The sequence below is a fragment of the Labrus bergylta genome, chromosome 6 (genome assembly GCF_963930695.1).
Source record: "Labrus bergylta chromosome 6, fLabBer1.1, whole genome shotgun sequence".
Classification (NCBI taxonomy): Eukaryota; Metazoa; Chordata; class Actinopteri; order Labriformes; family Labridae; genus Labrus; species Labrus bergylta.
Window position 1 is genome coordinate 4,014,757 of NC_089200.1, and position 24,709 is coordinate 4,039,465.

General features: G+C 39.3%; 1 protein-coding gene across 1 annotated transcript in view; it reads left to right on the top strand.

Annotated features, from left to right (window-relative positions):
• The first annotated feature begins 4,900 nt into the window (after positions 1-4,900).
• pde4ba (phosphodiesterase 4B, cAMP-specific a) overlaps positions 4,901-24,709 on the top strand; it is a 193,066-nt gene continuing 173,257 nt past the window's right edge. Inside the window, exon 1 of the mRNA XM_065955588.1 lies at positions 4,901-5,281. The gene's annotated coding sequence lies outside the window, so the exon portion shown is untranslated. The remainder of the gene's footprint in view (positions 5,282-24,709) is intronic.

Here is a 24,709-nt window from a genome sequence, read left to right on the forward strand (position 1 = left end):
CTAATCACAAACACATTCAAAATCCCCGTTGACTTTTAGACGTTCTACAATTCTACAATTCACTTAGCAGACGCTTTTATCCAAAGCGACGTACATCAGAGAGTAAGAACAACACAAGCAAGGATCTAGAAAAAAGGGAACAATGTCAGTAAGAGCAAACAATCAGCTTTGAGTCTGATTGGACACACAGGTGCTGACAGGAAGTGACCAGAGGCAAAGCACAACATTGAGGGCAGTTCTTGAGAGCTCTAATCAGTATAGAAACCATCTTATAAGTCGTCGTTATCAAACAAAAACCATCGTCATTACCATCATCATCATCAATAATATGGAGACCATCATCATTAAGTTAGTAGGTATTCATGAAAGAGCTGGGTCTTTAGCTTTTTCTTAAAGGTGCAGAGGGACTCTGCAGATCACATGGAGTTTGGAAGTTCATTCCACCACCGGGGGGCGACAGAGGAGAAGAGTCTAGTCAGCGTCTTAGGACCCTGTTGTGAAGGTTGGATCAGACGCCTTTCATTGGCAGAGCGTAGTGGGCGGGAGGGAGTGTAGACCTGGATCAGAGAGTTAAAGTGAGGAGGAGACGTTTCTGTGTCTGTTTTGTAAGCGAGCAGCAGAGTTTTAAATTTGATGCGAGCAGTAACTGGGAGCCAGTGTAAGGAGATGAACAGCGGAGTGACATGTGCTCTTTTAGGAAGGTTGAAGACCAGTCGTGCTGCTGCTGCATTTTGTATCATTTGCAGAGTTTTGATAGTGCATATAGGAAGACCTGCCAGTAGAGAGTTGCAATAATCGATGCGTGATATCACAAGAACCTGTACCAGGAGCTGTGTAGCGTGTTCTGACAGGTAAGGTCTGATCTTCCTGATGTTGTACAGGGCAATCGAAGCTACATGAACCTTAAAAGTTAGCTGGTCATCAATCATGACACCCAGGTTCCAGGCAGACTTTGTGGGCATGAGCTTGGACCCCAGACGTTAGACCCCATGGCGCTCAAATGCTAACTTACTTCAGGGTTTTAGGACTCATTCCTGTGGCGCCCTATAAACGACTTAGGTAGGATTCTGCCATTAGCAAAGAAAATATTTCCTTCACTGTTGTGGAGTTTGAGGCGCAGTATCATTAAGGTGTGTTCAGATCAAAAGCTAAGCTAAAGTTACACGATGGATAATTGAAAATGAACGCCATTTAAGTCATCATTAATATTCAAAATCAATGTTGTAAAAGGAGGTTATACTTTTACATTCCCTTCAAAGACACACTGATACCTCTCCTTTAAAGGCTTTATATGCGATTTTTTGATCCAGCAGATGTCGCCCTTGAGCACCAGCATGAAACCAAAACAACTCGCGCTGCATTGTTGTGTTAGCATGCTAATGCTAGCGATCTTTATTATGCTGGTATCTTCACACTGCATGTAAATTTAGCTGAAATGAGCGTGATCTAGAAACACAGTTAAGCAGTGAGTACAGTATGTTATTCTTCTTTTCTCTAGTCCCTCAATTAAACAACTTTTATACGCGAGGGGAGGAGTCAGCTGGCCGTCCTGGCGATGTAAACAAACTGAAGATAGGACTCTGAAAACTCTGAAAACATCACAGACAGTGGGACTCGGGTGTTACACCCATTGTAGACAGTCATGACTCACAGAGTTATTTTCAGAGGATATACTTGATTTCTTTTACATTTAAGTGTGAAAAATCACATATAAAAACTTTAAGGGAGGTTAGTTTAGAGCAAGTTGGTCGGCCAAACATTGGAATCAAACAAATATTATAATGATGACATTTAGAAGCAGCTGTTTGAGTTTGAGGGAAGCGTCCATGCTTCGATGACAGCAGCTCATAAACAGCAGACATTTTCATCAGAAAGAGTTTCAGCATGAAAAGAACTATGAATCTTGCAGCCTTTTCTCCCCGTCCAAAAAAACAAAAAAAGGGATTTCAGGTTGCACGTTACTCCAACCTCTGAACTCACACGTGTGAGCTGTCCAGCTGCTCGCAGGTGTGCTGAGAGGCAACAGCTAGTCTAAGGGGCTTTCAAAGGCCAAACAAACCAGAAGTGCTATGCACATAATAAAGACATAAGATAGTGTTGTCCTGTGAGAAAGCAGAGGATGTTTTTTTATGTGTTGGTGGAGGTGTAAGCTAATATTCAAATCAGAAAAGCGTGATGTTTTATTCTCACCTGAGTCGACAGATGGAGATTTTTTTTCTGTTTTTTTTTTCTGCTAGAAAGAAAATGACAACAGCTTCCTGTGGAAGTGTGAGGGAATTTGTCAATTAATCCAGTGTGTGTTGAGGCAAAAGCAAAAGCAGTGCGTGATATTTAATGAAAAGATCGGACCCCACATTTCTTTACAGTCAGCCCCCTGGCAGACATAAAGAAAGAGAACACACAATCATGAGCTACAGCAGGAGATGGTCGAGATGTTATCTGTTCATTTATTTGCCAAAATGCAACATGATATAAGACATTAGTGCTTTTTGTTTTTAGCAATCAAACTTCTTTACTCCATGCTGATGTTTGTGTGTGTGTGTGTGTGTGTGTGTTTGTTACCTGTTTGCATGACTGTGTCCTTTTTGTGTTTGTGTGTGCACATGCTTGTGTGCATGTGTCACAGCATCCCTCTAAAACGAACAGATGGCAATGCCTCCTAATCATGGTTGTGTTACTTAAGTCGTAAATCCCCTTGTTGAAAAAAAAATCCACACACAGGCACATGCACACACAAAAACACATGCAAGCTTGGCAGTTTTCTCATTGGCTCTCATTCCACTTATAATCAAACAATAGCAAGACACTCATACACACATACACACCGCTGGTATACCATCCTAACTGTAATATGCACATGTATGACTAACAAATCAATAATTAAACACAATGCAAACCAACATCTTGGGTTTTATGGGTTGGAGGAAACAGGCCGAGTGGGAATCAACCAAAAGCAGCAAGTATTTGCTTCCAATGAGAAGTAAAAAATGCACCGTTTCCGATGTGATTGGTCACTCATAGTGGCATCATGACTCATCAATATGGAGGACTCCAATTCTCATCTGCCTTGGTGCCCAGTGACAGCTTTAACAGTGAGAAGATGAATGTCAGTCAAATGAGGAACCATCAACATTTTTATAGAGGTATTTTTTAAATCTCTGTACCACCATCTACATGGCCTTAAAATCTTCTTGAAATATAATTATGTGAGAGTGATTCAGAAGTACAGGGACTGAATGTTTTGCTTTCGTAACAACATGTTCTTCTTGTCACATTTTCAATTCAATAAAAAACACCCCTCTTCCTCCTTCGGTAAGCAGCTCAGCTTTGGAATATAAAACGACATAAATCAATTTATTTCATCTCAATCTTTTGTCGCACAGAGAGGATGTTTACATGTGCAGCGCATTCACGTTTCTCTCCTGTAAATGTGGCTGTTCAGCATATGACTTTATTCATAGCAGTGTGATAGATGAGAATCCTCGCAGTAGAGAAGGAGCTGCACATCTCATCAATGTGTGTGTTTACAATCTTGGCCTTCCACAATGGGAAGGGTAATCACATGTCAGAAAAAGGGGGCCTTTTCTCTGATCCTCTCCTCTATAACCATGAACTGCATGAGACACACTGCCTGTACAGAGTATATAAAGTCTGAGTCAGCAAGAAGCAAATGGTTTAAATAGCTTTGTATGTGCAGCTGTGTGTGGAGTCGCAGAAAAGGAATAGGCTTAATGTGTGAGATACATTTTCACACTAGAGTGCCCAAAAGGCTGTGATAGAAAATAAGAGGGACTGCACGTTCTTAGGGTTCCTTTTCACAACAGAAAGGGGGAAAAAAAACCTGAGGCTCATCGGCTTTAAACAGATATTTGGTTGTTTGATATGCTGGTGAAACATCATTTCTCTTAAAGGCTTTAGATGTGATTTTTTGATCCAGCAGATGTCGCCCTTGAGCACCAGCATGAAACTAAAACAACTCGCGCTGCATTGTTGTGTTAGCATGCTAATGCTAGCGATCTTTATGATGCTCATATCTTCACACTGCATGTAAATTTACCTGAAATGAGCGTGATCTAGAAACACAGTTAAGCAGTGAGTACAGGATGTTATTCTTCTTTTCTCTAGTCCCTCAATTAAACAACTTTTATACACGAGGGGAGGAGTCAGCCAGCTGTCCTGGCGATGTAAACAAAGTGAAGATAGGACTCTGAAAACTCTGAAAACATCACAGACAGTGGGACTCGGGTGTTACACCCATTGTAGACAGTCATGACTCACAGAGTTATTTTCAGAGGATATTCTTGATTTATATTTAAGTGTGAAAAATCACATAGAAAGACTTTAAAGCCTTGAAAAAAATTAAAATCTTTATGCAGTTATTCTTAAGCTTGGTTTATACTTCTGCGTAGGGAACCTATACCATAGTAGCCTACACTGTAGGGAGCACTACATACTTGTGCGTTGGTACTCCACCTACAAACGCTAGTTTGCACTCACAGGTGCTTTAATATTTAAAATGAGTTTTTGCATTAAATCCCCTCGGAAATAATATCTTATGATAATTAAAGTGATCAAGGCCATTATAGAAGATCTTTTATTTCCAGATCAGTGTGTCCAAACCTTCTTTGACCATTTTTTATAAACAATATAATATTAAATGTTTACATGGTCTCTGCTGCTGATTCATTTATTCTGTAATGACAGCTCTGGTCCCACTCCGGACTCAGCTGCGCTCTCTCTCTCTCTCTCTCTCTCTCTCTCTCTCTCTCTCTATTTCTTTCTGCCTCTCAATTGGTCCACACTCCTCGTCTGCTGAGAGGCTGGAGAAGGAGGAGGAGGAGGAGGAGGGACGGTCGGAGGGAAACACTGAGTTTCAGATGCATTTGGCGAAAGCCCACAACTCCCCCCGGTCTCCCAAACACAGGAACCTCGGTCCTGGATGCAGCTTGGTAATGGTCACCCGGGATGAATGACAAACCAGAAACAGTATAATACACAACGCGCCAGTTAGGTTTCAATCCTGCCTCAATGTCGGAAAAAAAGAAGTGTAGCTCCAACAAGAAACCCTTGATTATGTAAAAAGAAAATCTGGATTGCCCGGTTCGCTCAATGGGGACAGTTGTGGAGTGAGAATATCTCAGCAGAGGATGGAGACGGAATAAAAAAAACAGATTTTGGATTTTGTGTTGACAGCTGCTCCATCGTGCAGAAACAACGCGCAGCAGGCGTCGGGATTCCCTTTGTCCCCCCACGTGTGGATGAGCTGTGGTGAAGACACAAGGTAACTCAGAAGCTTTTTCTCCACTATTCACTTGAGTTTGTCAGATGTGCGTGAATTTTGATTTCTTAATGCCTCAGTGAAGAAAAGGGGCTGAATACAAAAGAGGGTGAGGAGATTTTTGGTTGGCTTCGTTTCGCTCCAGTCATATTACAACGACAAGTTCAGCCTCCTGCTGTTTCACCTTTTTACATGGGCAGGCTGCATCCTTAAATTATTCAATAAACACTTTTTGGTAAAGTCATACGGACACAAAAAATATCATTTTGAAAGAATATATTTTCTAAATTAAATATTGACTTTAAAGTATTCTTGTTGTAAATGTGACCATTTAATGTCACATGTTTGCCTTTGCATTGTAAAATGTAATTGGACGTTTGTGCACGTAGGCATTTTTTTTATTGGGCTTTAGAAAGTATCAGTCAACCCCCCCTTTGGAATAAGCATCATTGATTTACAGCAACATTGAAGTCATATTTCCTGCATCAGTGTCATCCACAACTACCTCCATACTTCACAGAAAAGTGCTCATTAGTGCAGTCAGATACAAACTGTCCACGTGGATTCTGCCTCCTCACAGTGGTGACCTGACCTGCATTTTAAAAGTTGCATTATGTTATCATCATCATCTGGAAGAGACGCATCTGAGGCAGTACTGCTTCTACCTTAACTCTGTAAATGATTGAACTGAATTGCCTGTTTTAGAGAAGGGTTAACTTCCTTTTTCCCCAAAATAATGAGCCGTCAAATTTTATTCCTGTCACTGATTATGGGAACTTGATTTCCAGTATTGAAAAGACCAGACGCTTTCCAAAATGACTATAACAGCGACACCAACTGCAATGGTTTTCCAGACATGGCCCTTACTGTCTATCCTGAGGGTGTTTTACGTTGTCACATCATTACAATCTGCTCGAACAATTTGGAAATAAGAGCTTTGTTTGGCTTTTAATGTATTCAGATCATGAGCTGAAATGAAAAATTGGCACAATGGGAATTCCTCGCAGGTTCAGAGAGGCAGCGTGGATATTCCCAGCCAGCAGTGACAGCTCCAAACCTAGCAGGGCGTCCCGCTTTGTGAGGAAAACTGTGAACAAACACATGAATCAATCTACTGATGGGCATGCTGGCAGACATATTTCCTTTTCTGTGTTTTAGCCATTTCTGTCACTTTCAAGTCACCCTCTGTCTTCCTCATACACACCACTGATTCTGCTGCTCACATACATTTATATCCTGATCCCCTCTCCATGCTACACAGCCTGTCTTCCCTTCCAGCTTTAAACCCTGCAGCTTTGCTCACATGCATTCCTGACACTTGAACTTGAAGAATTGATTTGATACCCCAAAACCAGCCGTTGTTTATCAGGGCACACAGATGGAGGAAATACCTCCCCTAAACAATTTATCAATTAAGTTTGCAGGATTTCAAGCTTTCTGAGTGTCTATCTTTGTCACATCTCTGGGATAAATGGCACCTCTCATCTCTTTGCTGATCTGGTTACTGAACAATCCTCTTGCATTCTTTAAACGGTCAGGTGTACATGACAATGAACCTTTTCTTCAGGAAGTGTAAATAAAGTTGCAGCCTGCATGCTGCAAATTGACACTGACCCTCCTGCCATGATTAGAGACATTAAAAACTAACCACATAGGAAAAGTCAGTCTTCTTGTCAATGGACCAACAAGCTTTTGGTCGTCTGTTTCATAATAAAAAAAATTCTTACAGCAGGAGTTTTTTTTAGCTGGTTATTAAACAGACTGAAATGAATACTGATGTCTCCACAAGAGCAAATAAGACTGTCAATGATAATATTGATAATTTGTTTATTATTATTTTTGCATAAAGCTGCTGCTGCTGCTGCTGCGGGGTAGTTGTCAGAACAAGTGCTTTACAGCCCGCTGCAGACACACTCATTGTTGTTGTTTTGTACATCTTCCACAGTAAAGATTCTAGATTAGTCATACATATGACTGTTATATGAAAGAAGGACGATTTCTAAAGATTTAAAGATTTATTTTTTGGGCTTTTTGGGCCTTTATTGGACAGATAGGACAGTGGATAGGGTCAGAAACAAGGGAGAAAAGAGTAGGGAATGACATGTGGGAAAGGAGCCACAGGTCAGATTTGAACCTGGGCCTCCCGCTTGGAGGACTACAGCCTCCATACATGGGGCGTGCGCTCTAACCACAGTGCCACCAGCGCCCCGGGAGTGTGAAGAGATGAAACATTTTATAAGGCTCTGTCGCCTCCACAACTTTAACATAAATTTGGTCATTTTCAATTTCACATCTTTAGTCTTTGCACTTTTATTTGTCTCCCTGCCATTCCATTACTGGACTAGGGGACCCTCATGTTGTGAAATTATTCCTGCATGGTTCCACCTAAAAAAACTCTGGCTCTATTGATCTGTTGCCCTGCGCTCCATGTGTAAACGTGGAAACCCATCGATCCGTAAGCAGAGCTCTTGGTGGAAAGGCACTGGTACATTCAGTCCTGCAGCACGTGAAGGATTACAAAAAAACACTGACAGAAAATATTGACTTGTGCTATTTACAAATATATAATCGGAACCATTACAGAGCTAAAATTTCTCACACTGACCCACTTTGCGGTTGTAATTGAACGCCCTGTGATTGCATTAAACAGTGTGTGTGTGTGGTGTTGATATGGGCTAACGCATGCACATTAAAACCTTTTAGATATTCATTACAGTAATCATTGTACATTCAGTAATTTAACACTTGGTTGTGTATGCAAACAAATTAGCCTGCTGCGAATCACATGCTGCACATTTACATTGAATGATCATCACAACACATCATTGGTATTCTGGTGAAATCTCATATCTAAAAAAAACAAACAAAAAAAAAAACAATCAGCCTTCCAGACACAATTTCAAACCATGTGGGGTCCCTCCTTCCTGCTGTGAATTCTGAGATGTTTTATTCAGTTATTGATTACCTTATTGCATGTTTTCATTGTGTATACGGGGTAGAAGTAGCGTTGAAGGGAACAGGAGAAAAAGCCCCAGCAGGATTTACTCCAGATAAGCCAGTGCACACACAAACCTTAGCTCCAAACATAACAGTTCGATTAGGTCCTGACACTACAATCTCAATTCTCCTGGAACTATCTGACCTTTGCCCGTTGTCATGGTATCACAGTCAGACTTAAACCTTTTTTCTTGTGAGATTTGAGGCTGAAGAAAAACGTCCTCTCGGATGTGCTTTGGCCTCACTGATCCTTGTCAAAATAATTGTTTGAGTGCTTATGTTGCTCAAGGGATCTGAAAAACCTCATAACTCCTGGAACCATCGGAACTTCTCGACAGCTGTAGGTGTTGCTTAGACGACTGCATGGCTCGTTTCTCTGAGCATTTTGGAAACCTGATAGAAGAGGGATGACGGAAAGTTAGCGGAGACTGAAATGTGGACTCACACAAGAAATGTCCCCAGCTGGCAGAAACCATGGGTTCATGGTCAAGGCCTTGACATTTTAAGCCAGCAGGCGTCCCACATGGCATATAAATAGAACCCAATTGTTTTCTTTTGGAAAGTTTTTTCTTTTTTTTGTGACTTTCATGCCTTTATTGACAGGTCAGTGGATAGAGTCAGACACAGGGATGAGAGAGGGGAGAATGACAGGCAGGAAAGGAAAGGAGATGCAGTCTGGAGTCGAACTCAGGAGGACGATGCTCTCAGTATATGAAGCGCACAATATAACCACTAGGCCAACGTTCACCCCACCAATTGTGTCTTTCTAAAGTGGTGAAATACCAGGATTCCACATGCCTGATTTTGTTTAAAGGCTTTATATGTGATTTTTTGATCCAGCAGATGTCGCCCTTGAGCACCAGCATGAAACCAAAACAACTCGTGCTGCATTGTTGTGTTAGCATGCTAATGCTAGCGATCTTTATTTTGCTCGTATCTTCACACTGCATGTAAATTTACCTGAAATGAGCGTGATCTAGAAACACAGTTAAGCAGTGAGTACAGTATGTTATTCTTCTTTTCTCTAGTCCCTCAATTAAACAACTTTTATACACGAGGGGAGGAGTCAGCTGGCCATCCTGGCGATGTAAACAAAGTGAAGATAGGACTCTGAAAACTCTGAAAACATCACAGACAGTGGGACTCGGGTGTTACGGGTATACTTGATTTCTATTATATTTAAGTGTGAAAAATCGCATTTAAAGCCTTTAAGGTCATAAGCATAGACCACTAAGGTGTCAGTGATGGTCTGTCCTTTCCTGTAGGCTTTTAGAAAGACTTGATGGTGATTGGAATTTTTGGTACTTCCCAGTTCCCACTTGACATGATTTTATCAATTAACAGTTTTGCATGGTTTTCCTCCAGGAAAGTGTCGTTAGGTATACTTTGTGCTTTTTGGAAACATCTTGCCTCACACAATTTCAGTGTACAAATTCACACCTGGGAGCTGCACCATGTTAGATTTGCTGACTCCATCTGGTCTTTATCAACATAACTCTGCTGCACAGCTGCATATTTTCACACCTCTTAGGTGTTTATTTATGCTGCTGGCCAAAGAGAAGCTCCAGTCTGCAGAAATAATTACTCTACCTCATTGCTTTATTTTTGGAGTGGGGCTGGGTAAAACACATTTTTCTCTCAGTTTACACATACTTTTATACTGCTTCTGTGTCGTTAAATACCACGTCCCACAACACAGATCTTTTTCTTTATAGCCCCCAGTCCCTATACCTGTCACTCAGCAAATCCTGAAGTTTTAATTGCAATATGGATTTCTTCAGCGTGCAACTCAATGGCAGCACTCAATTCTCCTGTATCTGCTGTATAATTAAAGGTCAGGTCAGTTTCATAGGCTATTGATGATGGTGTGTGCTGATGAAACTACATATGTCTTTTCCAGTAAATAAGGAAAAATTGAGGCCAATTTGCTTCTTTTTTTAAAACCTGTTTGTGCCAGTTTTTCTTCTTGAGTGACACCACTACTACTATATTTGTCCTGGCTGTTTTTTTGGAAGTCAGTTAAATACTGGGCAGATTCCCAAGAAGGAAAAAAAGATGCATCTGCTTCATATTCCTTGCTGTAAGAGCTGGTTGAAAAATGAAAAAAAGATATATATATATATCAGGCAAATGAAGGACATAGCAACAACAAATTATCTTACAAGATTGACATGTACATAAATCTGTACTGAAGTGTTTTATTATCATGTTAACCCCTGTGCTGTTTTACATTCAAACTATAAACACATGAAGCCCCAGGAGAGACAGTTCTGCATCATCTTTATATCCTCTGCACACAGTGTATCTAACGTGTGCGCTGTTGATGCATACTGACGATGTATAAGCCGAAAAGCCCTTAGTTAGTGTCGTTCCTCATAAGCAGGTCATGGAATTAACCGTACAGGTTGTCACAGCTGGGCCTGCTAATGTCATAGTGTCATAGTGTTGTCTATAGAGTCATGGTAATCAGCTTTATATTTAAATAGGATACATTTTGAGCCAGTTATTTGGCTATTGATGGCCATTTGCTAATTTGTCAGTGGACTTTATTGGTTTTAACCATAAAGGAAGAAGACATTACCTCAAATTGCAAGGGTGAACCCAATGGGGAACTATGTACAACCGCAGTCTTTCTAATGGCCAGCAAGGGGAAATTAGTGGTCAGATTTGATAGAAGTCTGTAAGTGAATTTAAATAAATGACCACACTACTTCTCACTTAATGTCCTAATAAGATTATAGTCTCAATTCCTAATTTAAAGCATTCTTCCATACTGACGCTCATTTTGTACATCATGACTCTCTCTGTGACTCTCTCAGTGACATGGATGTGCTCAGAGAAGGGAAGATGGTCATACATCCTTGAAGTTGTTTGACTTTTTACCTTGGGAGAAAGCTGAATTCATGTCCTTCACTCAGTAGTTAGTTATATGTTTAAGAAGCAGTCACTGCCATGCAACAAGAGTACTTTGAAGCAGTAGTTGCTGCCATGCAACAAGCTGTGTACCTGCAGGCCAACCCCCCCCAGCAGATAAACCTCGGGGGAAACACTGCATACTTATCGATTTTTTTTTTTTTTTAGTCCAAGTTATTAGTTTTGTTCAATGATGATGATCATGATTGATATCAGTTAAATACTTTCCCACCTCGATGTCAGAAGATGTAATCCTCTTTCTTTCCTGTAATTCCAGATGATGATCAAAGTTCAGTTCAACAACAGATATTTCCATTCCTTGTCTCGCAGCATCATTTTTTTAAATCTCCAGATAGTTTCAGCCCTAATTGTATCATCTACAGTGATCACTTTAAGAGGGCTTTCTCTCGTCTGGTCGATACACACATGGCAGGATAATGCCCACAGCTCTCAAGGCCAAGTGGAATTGATGTATAATGGCAGGAGAAGCAGAGACAGCCGTGTGTGCACATACATTAGTTTGACACAAAAATTTGAGAAACAAATGGACGGTAAAAGGTTGTGAGGCACGCAAAATGACACACACACAGAGCACAGTTTATAATAATTAGGTTTTTTGGTTGTTGGGTACAGAGAGGACAGAAGTATTCCCATTTATCATTAACTTGTCAGTACCATAACATCTGCACACTTTTATTCTCTGAGGGCCAGCTGAGAGAACATTCTGTACCTGAGTGCCATGACAACATTTGCAGACATCTGGTAACATGGAGCTTTTTTTCACACTCAAGGTTCTACGTATAAAAAAAATACTCATAACCTCTCGAATTGAAAGAAGCAGGAGGTATGATCACAGAATGTAAGTGTTCTCAGACATTGTTCCTCAAGTGCAGCCATGGTCACAGAAGCTTTGATTAACAAGTCACATGTTTATATGAAAATGGTCCAGAACTTTCCTTAACATCAGAGATGTAGCTATAAGTTAATCCGTCAGTCACTATGCTTCTAGTTATTTTATCAAAACTATAGTCTTTCTATTACTTGTAGTTCCTTTGAGGCTGAGGTTCTTAGTACATTTTTCATATCAGAAATAATAGTCGACATGTTTCCATGACATCCTTTTAACAATATGTTTATTGAGTTTTAAACATTTTTCCAAGACACACAATTAATTAAATAAATTCTAAGGGAAAAAAAAAAAAAAGATATACACATTTATAAAATAAGGGGGGAAAAAGGGAAAATATAATAATACAAAATAAAAATAAAATAATTACAAAATGTTGCATCATTATTACTGTCCGTATTAAATAAAAATAACCAGATGGAGTACATTGCCATAGATGATTATTAATCACGAATATTCTGCCCTAGAACAGTTTCTGCAAAAATGACCAGAATTACAGACATTGCCAACTCTTTACCAGCCTAGCTCAAAATATGTGACAGATCTTTATCCCAGAGAAAAAATTAATATGTAGGCCCCAGATACCGTCAAATAATTCTTGTTTGTCTTTAAGTGTATATGTTATCTTTAAGTGTATATGTTATCTTTTCCAGAGCCAAGCACAGAAACATTTCCATGACATCCTTTTAGTGTTTTTCTATCATATACTGTATGTTCTTTTTGAGCTGATAAAGAATCCCCAACTGACTTGTACACATGAAGCCCTTTTACACATCAACAGCTCTCGCTAACACGTCTGGACATTACCTAGATAGTCATGTGAGAATGTAAACGTTTGAACCTGTTGACCTGGACTTTCGATCGATCGATTGGTCGATTATGCCTACGGCTCATGGAGCAGAGGCCACAGTCAGCCAGAGTTTTGTGTCCTGAGGATTCTCCTAGGTGAGGAACCCTATTCTGCCAGGATTTGACTCTTTTGTCTTTCTGTTGTTAATGTTTCTGTAGCATAATGAGTTTTCCCCCATTTCCGGCTTCTAGTGTGTTTTGGTGTTCGTCTGTTAGTCCCCTTACCTAATGTCATCCAGGTAACGGTTTACAGTCTCATATCACATCATGAGGCCAGATATGTTTTGGGTTGTGTACTAGGTATCTCAGCACGTCAAGCCATAACCAAATCATGTTACTGTGTAGTGAAAGCTGCAACCAAAGCGAGCATTTTCCTACCAGCAGCAAAAGACAGAGTAATGTGTATAAATACTGTAGTGATTTTAACTCTGAAACAGTCACCAGTACACGAGAGTCCTCCACTAGAACAAAGAAACACAAGGATAAGAAACTACAAAATAAAACAGGAAACGCTGAAGACAAACCTATAGGAACCCATCAACACAAGGAAACATTAACACTCAAGGGAAACAAGCAACACTAGAAAAAAACGGGGAAACTCACAAAATACACTTTGTCCCTCACCTGGCTACACCCTGAAACATTGTCCATCAGTCCCAGAGGCTGTATTGTTGTGTGGTGATAGCAGATAGGTTCTGGGATTGGTCTGGGGATTGTCTGAAGTTAATTAAAGGGGCTTGAGGCCACATTATTTACAGTGACCAAGCTGTATATGGAGAATATGACATGCTTTGCCATACTATGAAAAACTGCAGCTGTTTGCTGTTTAATTGTGCTATCAAAATGCTGCTTACTTATATAAATTACTTCAGCATCCATCCACTATAGATTCTCATTCAGTCTTGTGTTAACTGGACTCAATTAAATAAAATTCTCTTTTTATATCACTCTCTCTCTCTGCTCATATCTCTCTCCTTGACTCCTGACAGTCTTCTTCTGTCATATCATCGACCAACGGCAATGATGTTGGTTATTAATTTAATCAGTGAATAAACAATAGGATGTCCTCTCTCTCTCCCCTCTCTCTCTCAGTGACTCTGAAAGAGTGTTACCCTCATAAAGCTTGGGCTGACGAGGATGAATAGCAAGAAGAGATGAGCTGGATAATTGAGAGTAATTAACATGCAAAGCAGTCGGCTCACGTCTTCATGTTCAAGAGGAGTGGGAGACTGATGAAGAGATTGAGGGACAGGATTTGGGTTGGGGTTTTTAGGTTCTCTAGTTAGTAGGGATGTTCCCAGCTGACGTGCACTAACCACTAGGCTGCCAGCACCCCTCAATGTTAACTCTGAAAGGAAAATTTATTGTTAGTTTGAATTTCTTTTTAATTGTATGTTGAACAATAAATAAGTTCAGCTCTGATTGATGATGATTACAGATTTTAACTGTAATTACTTATTGCTTTGGAGGAAGCAATCCTGCTATCATTCAAGTCAGTAAGCTTCTCAGGGTTCAGTTTCTATGCTCCTTATATCTGGAACAAACTCCCAGAAAACTGCAAGTCTGCTGAAACTCTCAGCTCTTTAAAATCGAGGTTGAAGACCTTGAAGGTTGAAGACTGTTTACAGCTGCCTTTCATTAAACAAGATTTTAAACTTTAACTCTGCACTGTAACTTTTAACTCTTTTTATATTTTTAATTTATTTATTTCAATTCATTTCATTTGAATTATTTTTATTTGAACATATTTTCAGATTGAATCATTTCAGTGATTTTTTTTAATGTTCTATTTTAATGTTTCTTTTCTTTCCTCTGTCATGATGCTTTTGATGTCTTGTGTGAAGCACTTTGAAATGTGCTATATAAATAAACTTGCCTTGCCTTCTCATTCTCAGGAAGGGTAATGTCTATTTAGTATTTCATTACAATACTACTGTCATTATGAAATTGGAGGTTTGGGCGACTGAAAGACAGACAAACCTGCACATCAACTTTGCTATACAGAGCTACACTATGCGGATAGGAATAAGAAATGGCTGCTTTCTATAAGTTATAATACTGCAGAAGTATATTAGAAGAGTATTTGTGTTTTCACTCTCCACTATCCCCTAAAAAATGAATACAACCATCATCAATAAGGATGAATTATACATGCTGTTTCCCTGCAATAAAAAGTCAAATAGTCAATTACATTTTAGTCAAGAAGGTTCTCCGTGCAGCTATGCAGGAAGACTCTTATTGACCTGGCAGCAAATCCATACTCTCTGCTTGCTTGATGTAATACCTGAAAATCAATACTCTGCTGAATTGCAACAGTCTTTAAGTCTATACCCTTCAAGGTTCACACTGCGATGTGGAAAAACTCCTGTTTGACGTTGATCTGACTCGGTAAACAACGTGTTGATGGCCAGTTTGACACATGGCTCCATGTGGTGTAAGAGGACATGCACGGTTTAAAGGATTAATCTATGGCCACTGTAGGATTGTAGGATTTCCCTCGCAATCTAAATGCCCATATACATATCTTTATAAATGCAGAATCTGAACGCAAAGATTATGACTGTTGGTTTCTGGAAGCCCTTTGTTCCAGTTTTTTCTCAGATTGTACTTTGTGTATTATAATGCAGAAAACAGTCCATTTGGTAAAAAAGATAAAGCGGAAATAGTCCTGGCCGAAATGCAATCTCAGTATCCATCTGCTATTGTGGATAAATTATTTAGCTTTAGTCTTTTATCGACCTATCATTTTTATTTTGCTGTCGTGTGCAGATATCTGCAGATGGATATAAGCTGCAGATGTCGACTCTCACTATTTTCAATTCTAAAAAACATTGAAGGTTAATGTAACAGTCAGTCTGACAGCAAATGCGATATTCCATTCAATGAAACGCAAGTGTATTTTTCTAAATAAGTTAACTTGTGATATTCAGGAGATAAAAAATAATATGTTTCTAATGTACAAAGAGAAATAGTCTGTGGATATATGATGCAAACCAAAACTAAGAATGTATTGTCTCATAAAGGATTGCTACAGTGTAGAAGCCTATGCTAAATTTAATTTAACCAAAAGACAAAGATCCCTCTGCGCTCAGCTACGTTCAGGAACATTGCCTTTAGCTGTAGAGACCGGCAGGTTTAATGCCATGCCAGAGGAAGACCCAGTTTGTTTGTTGTGTGAGTTAGGAGAAACTGAAAACGACTTTTTGTTTTACTGCCCGATGTACGCTGACATCAGGGATGTTCTTTTTAAAAGAATGTCTTCAATTTATGTTGATTTCTTTTGGCTAGATGATGAAAAACATGAGTTGTGTTTTAAAAAAGGAATCTTTGTTATAGCAGATTTTGTTTTTAAAGCCTGCGGAAAAAATACAGAACACGTTGTTTAAGACTGAACTGTGACAGGAGCTGGTAACTTTGTAATGTTATGATTTGTAAATGTAAACCACTGCAACTGAATTCTTTGGTGTCTTATAAGCCCATGAGGGTCGGGCACTTTGTGTGCATGACACCAAAATAAATTAATCAAATCAAAGAAAAAAATCAAAATGTATGAACAATGTTCCATAAAACAGAGGTTAAAATAAAGATGCATTTTAGACAGACATTTCCTAAATCATTTCAACAGCAGCTCTTTATATGATCATATCCCAGTTTCGATGTCCTGAACACCATCCTTTATTTTAATCATCATTATCAGCATTTTGTTTCAAAAACCCCCCAGCTTACTTGTATGCTTTACAACAACTCATTTTGTTGATATATAGGCCGGCTCTTTTCATATTGATTCATGTTTGTTGGCATTTTCCATCATCAGGCAACCAATCTTTTAGCTCGAAGGAGACATAAATCTATACGGGCACAGTTACTCTTCGTAGAGATAAACTCTCTGGAATGAATGACTCCCAGCAGAGCCATACTCACATTTCCGTATGACTCTATCTTCCAGGTTTTTTGCATGGTTGTTGGAAAGTTGTGGAATAAAGTGAACGTGCACCGTGTTTTATCCAGTGTTAACATAGCAGCTAGAAGTCACTCTTGTCTGTATTCAGCAATGGCTCAAATCTGTATTTGCTCTATTGTAGTTCTGTGCCACAAGCAGTGAAGTGTGTGGATTAACACATTTGGTTTTCCCCTGAATGGGGAAAATGTGGGGATTAAGGCATGTTGGCAGTCTGGTTATGATTGGGTCAAACACGGTTTGATCCTGTATACATAATCCCACGTCCCAGGGGATTGTGTGAGAAAATGGTCTACAGTGGTACCGCAGCTGTATGAGTGTGTATGGAGAGAGAAGTGGGTCAAGCACAAACACTGTGCTTTGATGTTACAAAAATCATCACTTATGCGTTTAAATGGGTTTTGTGTTACTTAGCTTCAATGACTTTAGCTTTTGAGCATCTTAAATACACATTTTTTAAATCTATTTTTTTCTTTGTCTCTCCTTCATCACCGTTCCTCTTGCTTTTTTTTTATCACTTTGATGATCACTGTTGATGTTAAGTCCCCTACTCAGGGTGTTTAGGCTCTCCAGTGCATGCTCAACAGGAGTAGCAAGCCTCACTCTGATTGCTCCCCCTTCATCAAAATGACACTACCAGAGGGAGCGAACAAAACAGGGATGCTAATCAGATTGTTTTTAATTGTCTCTTCGAGAACTTATGAGATGGCCCTTACTTCTTCATAAGCTGATTTCCCAAAGACACAGTGAAGGAGGCAGATGGGGGAAACATGGCTGCTGCTGTGTTGATATGAAATGACAGGGTGTGAAAAGGGAGACAAGAGCGACTGAAGGAGAAACACACGCATACACAAAAACAGCTGGTTACGGAGCAGAATTTGCTCTTTAAATTGAAACGAGAAAACATATTATCTTAAGACATTGTTGTGTTTCTGAAGCCTTCAAGAAGCATTGTTAAAAGTTAAAGATCAGAAGTATATTTTTCAGTTAAGTCGACTCTTTAGGGAAAATAAAGTGCGCTGAATAAACACAGTGGTATAAAACGTGGGAGCAATGAATCTATTTCCACCGCTGTGACCTCTCACTCTGTCATTTTTCTCCTCTACACTTTTCTCATGTGGGAGGCGTTCAGAGCCCGTAGGCTGCAGAGTGATGTGATAACACAGTTTCATATACAGTGAAGTGCTCCACCATGAAGCATCTTCAGAATGTGAGGAATTCTTCAAAAACGATGTGTTCTTTGTATGTGGGCAGAATGTGGAGTTTAAAAGATTCAAGGACCCATTTAATTCGCTTTCAGAACAGGTTGTTGTGTTGGATGTTTGTTATTTAAAGAAGAAATGTTTAAGGGCGCGGTCACACTGGCCACCTGTACCGTGCCGTACTCAAGCACGATTGGCCCCCCGCTGCGCCATCTCCACGCTGGCCGGCACGGCCCGCGGTCACACTGGTCAGGACTAACCGTGCCTAAAAGCACGATCACCTCTTGTACATACAATGTGTCATTTTGTAATTGAAATGAATATCTTGGTAGATATTATTACTGGCAATGTGCCTAAAACACTCACAAAAAGTCAAGTCAATTTTTTTTTTTAAATGTCTGAAGCCCACAATCACATATCGCACTTATGACAATGACATCAACATATGTAAACCGGGGGGGGGGTTCATCCCATGTTGTTGAATACCAAAACTTTGTCCCCGTCCTCTGAAACTCATGCAAAAGAGCAAAATACCATTTAGTGACAGCATCAGACACATTGGGCTTTCAACTTGCTCACATCAGAATTTATTAAAAAGCCTAGGCTGCTGTCTATGGAGGTATCTTATCCAATTATCTGTCTCATATCTCATTGGTCTTGATATGAGGCCATTTAGTTGTTGATTATTTCTGGAAACCCAGAACCAAAGTCTACAATTCTACAATTCACTTAGCAGACGCTTTTATCCAAAGCGACGTACATCAGAGAGTAAGAACAACACAAGTAAGGATCTAGAAAAAAGGGAACAATGTGAGTAAGAGCAAACGATCAGCTTTGAGTCTGATTGGACACACAGGTGCTGACAGGAAGTGACCAGAGGCAAAGCACAACATTGAGGGCAGTTCTTGAGAGCTCTAATCAGTATAGAAACCATCTTATAAGTCGTCGTTATCAAACAAAAACCATCGTCATTACCATCATCATCATCAATAATATGGAGACCATCATCATTAAGTTAGTAGGTATTCATGAAAGAGCTGGGTCTTTAGCTTTTTCTTAAAGGTGCAGAGGGACTCTGCAGATCACATGGAGTTTGGAAGTTCATTCCACCACCGGGGGGCGACAGAGGAGAAGAGTCTAGTCAGCGTCTTAGGACCCTGTTGTGAAGGTTGGATCAGACGCCTCTCATTGGCAGAGCGTAGTGGTCACTGGTATTCTGTTTTTTTTTCTCTTGGGCTTGGGCCAATAATGTCACAAAAGCTGAGGTCAAAGTGATGAATATTGGATTCTGACATCCCGGAAGAGCTTCTTTAACTCACCAAATATGTTAAAGAAGTGGTTTTTCTGTAATAACCTTGTCGTTATCCTCAGGAGGACCGCCTCTACAGGACAGATATACAATTGATTAGAATTGAGCTTTGGTGTTAGGATGTTTTTCTCCTTTGTGAATGAATGTTGAGTAAACATCTGGTTTCATGTGGTAGCAAATGTCCCTCAGGTAAGATCACAGGATCAGTGTGGCCTCTCACCAACACAAAATGTATACACGTTTACACGCCTTAATATAGACTCAGCTTGACACTTTTCTAAAAGGAAACATTTGTTTTATGTGGCTAATTTTATGATTTGTTTTTTTGGAGTGGCTGTTAATTGAATGCCAATGACTGCAGCCAATTTCATGTTTGTTGTTCTGCTGTGATGAAAACAAGTCAAAAGCCTCAAGTCTGAGGGCGGTACATTTACACAGCGGGCCTGTAATTTAATTTCTAGACTTCCACTTAGGTGCCAACCAAAATATCCTGTTAGGGTCTTCCAAGTATTGCAAAATGTGTGAGGGCTTTTAATGTAGGTGTAGAAGAATTTATTGAAGCTGTAGACTAAAATACACAACTCCATATGCCATACACACAGATTAATGAAATTAATCTTTATCTCAAGTTGAAGCATATTTAACTTGAAAATATGCTTACACACCACACTTCAATCTGTATGCATCAAAGTAAGGCAGACTATCATTAGTCTTTTTGTAAAAAAGGCCCTTCAGGCTCCCTGCAGGCGGTGCTGCCCCTTCACCCCCGTGGACCAAATTGGCTCCACAACAACGTTAGAAATCTTTAAAAAGAGGACTATCTGCCTCTATTCCCTGTTCAAAAATACTTCAAAATGAAAATAAAATAAAAAAAGGTTCACACATTTATTTTCACCACAGAAGAGACAAGAACCCTGCCAACAATATTTATTATGTAAGACAAAGAGAAGCAATTTTAATGACTTTTTTAAAACTCTATATAACGCATGGTTATATCACAGATTCTCTGGATGAAGATGTTTAAATTAGGACGGACTTGAGCCAACGGAGGCGTCGAGAGGGATCAAAGAAAATGTGTTGATGAGATGAGAAATATATGTTGCCATTGAGATGTCATTATTTTTAAGGGTGATGGAGATGCACGAGATGAAAAGCAGAAGCCCCCTGCTGGAGTCTTGACTCTTATAGTAGTGTTGAAGGGTGAGGAGAAATGCTGGGAATCTGGAGGGTTGTGATGTGGAGCAGAACATCTGATGGGGGGTAGGACCCCTTGGAGTGAAAAAAAATATGTAGACTGGAGATAAATGGGACGAAGGAAGATTGCTTGGATTTGATTAGAATGACAACCGATGTCAGCCGAGAGAGGACAGTTTCACACTTTGACAGCACTGAGATGATTTGTCTACAAGGGTTCAGGCGACATATGATTGGTCTAAGGGAAATGGTAAAATAACCACAGCAAACTGTTGAATTCAAAGCGTACACTGTGTGTAACTTGGACATAGTCAACGTGATGCTAACTGACATAAAAAAGCATTGAGTTGGGAAATCTTGCCATCTCCATCTTGAAATCTGAAAACCAGATTTGAGGAGATTCAAAAAAGAAGATAAATGGCAAATCCCTAATGGCTATCGAAGTTATCCCCAAGGTAAAACATTTCGCTGGCTAATTAGCTCATTAACCCAGTTTTTCCCCACACAATGAGATTCCATACGAGGTGGTCGCAGATGGAAGTTGATGTTTTATTTGACTAAAAAAAGGTTAGATTCAAGATTCAAGATTCAAAAAACTTTATTGTCTATGACATTGTGACAGAAAATTACCTTTTGTTGAGGCTCAACATGAAAACATACAAACATTCACACTAACACTCACATCAGGTCATAAATAGCTAAAAGTACCCTAAATAGGTAAGAACACATATGCACAGCATTTAAAAAACATTGCTTATTTAGCCTTGTTTAAAATGCGTATTGCAGTGGGAATAAAAGAGTTTCTGTAAGTTTTCTTTTTTGCCAGTGGTACTCTAAAACAACTGCCTGAGGGGAGCAGCTGAAACGAGTGGTGAAGGGGGTGTGAAGGGTCCTGAGTGATGCAGACTGCTTTCCTTTCTGCTGCTTGCATGCAAAGTTAGGAGAGTTTGTTGTTGAACATAGAGAACTGGTTGCTCACTAATGGGGTCGGACTTTTGGAGCAGTTGCTGCTGCTTGGTATGAAGCTTGGTTTTGATTGAAATGCAATTAGATCAAAACCTTTAACCATGGGTTAACACTCACAGAAAACTTGTGTTTCTAAAGTCTAAAAATGCTGTTATTGTTACCATAATATAACTGTTTTTGGAGGGCTAAAATATCTTCTCATGCGTTGACGTAGCTTGTAATGCATCATCTTGGCTCGAGCAAACTTTTAACAGGAGCAAGTGAAGTAGGTTAGAACAATATTTTTAGCACTGAACAGAACGTTTTTTTTTTTTTACAGAAGGCAAAGTAGAGTATAAAGATGCCCCAAAAAGAAAAACATCCAAAATGAATCAACATTATGAGGTTGATAGAAACTGTGGTCTACAGTGCTGTATGAGAGATAAGCCCAAACTAAAAAAATTGCATAATTTCTTCTGGACAGCATCAGCATTCAGAAATGACTTTAAAGGGGTGCATGCAGTTTCATAGATTGAAGGCTGGGGCTACACTGACCGAGCTGCGAGGTTTCGACGACGTCTTTTATAAAGAGCTGATGAAATCCTGCCAAGCTGCTCTGTGTCAGCTTCATATTCTGCTACAGCAGGAGGCTGCTGCCAAAGTACAGTCAGTAGGTTAAGTAACACAGCTTTTTTATGATCTCTTATAAAAAAGAGCTTAAAGAGATACTTCACCCGTTGAAACATGAATCTGTATTGACATTGGGTCATAAATGTAGAAATGTGAAATACATTTTGAAGTTGGTGCCTTCTTGGCCGAGAAAAGGCAAAAAGTGTCTTTTTGGCTCGTGTGGATGAAAGACACCAAATCCCAGAATGCACAGCACCGCAGGCCACTCCCACTAAGGTCCTCTAGTTCAGAATCAGAAATACTTTATTAATCCCAGAGGGAAATTCGATTGTTACAGTTTCTACAAAACATACAGTATAGCAGTAGAAATGTAGAAATAAAAACATTTACAGACATGTTTACTTCAACACATAAAGACGTTTCCTCAACTGATTCAGAGATTTCTTCCAGAATTTAATTGGTATTTTGGAAATTCCTGGCAGAAAACAGAAAACAGACTCCATGTCTGTGTCCATATGCAAACAGTGAGAGCACCGACACTACCAGTCCACCCCAGCTCGACCCGGGCCCGCTCCTCATCCTCACCGCCGCCGGCGCCCAGCAACTATATTTATATTTTTTCACCATTATCATCTTTCTCCATAGAGCCTGTTAGCATAGCTTCCAAGAAATATGGCGGACGTTAAGTTTGGATTCTGGGAGTGAGTTCCCACCCACTGATCTGTGATTGGTCTGTAGCTTCAGTGGTCGAAAATATGAGGAACTAGCGTTGTAGTTTCACCCCGCTAACCGCAACAGCTTCCAGTGACGCAAAAATCGTCATCTTGCGTCACTGGAAACTCCTTTTCAGACTCAGAAATACAAAGATTTCTCATCTCAGGGGAAAATGAGGGCCGGATGCACGAGCATTCAAAAATACTACCAGGTTTCTAATGATACAAAGATTAATGCAAATGGGTGAAGTATCCCTTTAAGAATTAATGCGTATTCCTACAATAAATATAAAAACTGACTACATAAGTATTTTTATTAACAAAAAATATGGTTTTTTTTAACAAAAAAATGTTGTGCTGACTGAGGCCAAGGTATCAGGATTCACAGATGTGGAGTAAATGGCTTATGAGCATGAACTGTTTGGCGTCTAGAATGTCCTTGGTTTGAATAATTTAATTGCAAGGCTTCATTATATTTCCTGCATTTAACTATTAACCCTGTTTTTTTGTAAGGATCAATGGGGCAAAGTTTGCACGGCTTAATTTGTATTCAGGATCTGTAGAGGATGCAGTGTGTATGAAAGATGTTCTCGGCTCTTATTATTATCAACTAAAATGTATTGAAGACGAAGAATGCTGAATACCTCAGCAGTGATTAGCATTTTTGTTAAGCTGCACTGGCATCACCTTACTCAGTGTGTGCACTCTTTCTTTGTTGCTGTCTCCTGTTGACTCACACACAAACACAGTAATACACCCACATACATATAAACTACTGCAAGTTGAAGTAAAGAAAACGATGAGGTAAAAATGTCAAAATAGGGAAATGTCACCTTGCATAAAGAATCATGGCATCAATCATGTGTTCAAAATAAAAATACAATAAAATAACATTTGACTCATTAATAGCAAATACAAGATCTTAAAGGCTCAGATTTAGACGGGGAAAGATTCATGATTCAAGATTCAAAATGTTTATTGTCATGTGCACAGTAGGAAACATTTCCCTGTACAATTAAATTCTTTCAATCTAATGTAAGTTTACACTGCTATTTAGCTTAAAAAAGAAAATTCTGGTTAGACTAAGGCAGCGGTTAAGGTAGCAATAATAAATTTACTTCAGCTGTCTGCGTTAAAAAGAGATAAACGAGGCAAATAATGAAACGTTGTGACTATTGGATGTGCAACAACCAATAATACATTTAAGTTGCGAAACTGTCACAATTTGCTTAAACGAAGACGCATTTATAATAAATTATTAGATATAATAAAATATTGTGTCACTAGTGGACACAATAGAACATAAGATATGTGACTACTATGTTGCATAAATCAAAAATAAGAGGATATTTTCATTTCATTTCATTTTTATTGGTTCCGTACATGTCAAAATACACAACAGAAAAAAAAAAAGAAAAATCGATTCACACTTTATCCCATCTACGGAAAGGAGCAGGGAGAAGAATAAATCTTGTTTTGCCTGCCCCCTTACTCAAAAAGCAAACAATAAATGTCTGGATGGTCTGTCCAATTACAATCAATGAATGAATACCAACAAAAACCAAATCTGACAATTCAGTCTTCACTTCCTCAGAAATAAGAAGGAAAACACTCAAAACACACTAACTGCCACTTTCATACAGTCTGATAACTTTGTTCTTTATCTATCTGAACACAACCCTTCAAATCATTATTTAAATAATTCCACAATTTAATTCCAATTACAGAAATACACTTCTGTTTTAAAGTTGTCCTCGCAAACTGATGCTTAAAATTACATTTTAAAAGAAGGCAACAGATTTTGAAGTCATGGC